Below are 922 nucleotides of genomic sequence, written 5' to 3'. Positions count from 1 at the left end.
CGCGCGCGCGCACGCATATATATATATATATATAAATTGTTCTCGACTAATAGTACAGATATTCTATTTGTAAATTTACATGTATCCTTTGTAATTTCTAAAAACTTAAATTTGTTTAATGTTACGTAAGTCCATCTTAGTGACTTATGTAATTATCTGTTAATGAAGTTGACTTGGCGAGATTATCGTTCGATTTTCACGAGGCAGCCACGAGAACTAATATAGTTTCGTGCTAATATTATCGTATTCTGCTCCATTTAGCCGAATACGTTTGTATAAATGTAGAATATTTTTTTGTATAAGTCGCAACGTGTACATAAACCAGATGCATCGATAATCGAGAAACTAATATGTGTAAATCTATCACGAATTTTGCACAAAATAGAAACGATGTTTTCAAAAGATACAAACGGAGATATAGATGCCTGTCAGTATCGAGAGGATCACGGGAAAAAGCCAATAAATCCAACCGCAATTAAAATTTTACGTATTCAAAACCACTGAAACATAGTGTAGTTCATGTCCTAAATTTGGAGTGTTGTTGCTCCAACCGGATCGATGATAAAAATAGACATCAGGGAATCATCCGTGTCCAAGAGAATAACAAAAAAATCGCAAAGCATTAAATTTACGAGTTATTTTCCGAGAGAATTTTATTGAAGATGGTATATATGATCTCTTTCTTAGTCTCACTGAAGCGATTTTACATCGATTTATGGCACGGTGATAGAACATCAAGATCGTAATTATTTCGTTAAGAAGTTCTAGTTAAACGATCATACAGAACGTAGTACAATGGGTGCGCAAGGAGAAGACAGTACGTCTAGTTTTTAGGAACAATTCGTTCGGTTGTGTTAGCTAATAAGATGAAGAAGAAACACGATTGCGAGTTTCCGAGGAACGTTTCTATCTTATCGGCATC

The sequence above is a fragment of the Atta colombica genome, unplaced genomic scaffold, assembly GCF_001594045.1.
Source record: "Atta colombica isolate Treedump-2 unplaced genomic scaffold, Acol1.0 scaffold137, whole genome shotgun sequence".
Taxonomy (NCBI): domain Eukaryota; kingdom Metazoa; phylum Arthropoda; class Insecta; order Hymenoptera; family Formicidae; genus Atta; species Atta colombica.
This window is presented reverse-complemented; position numbering follows the sequence as displayed.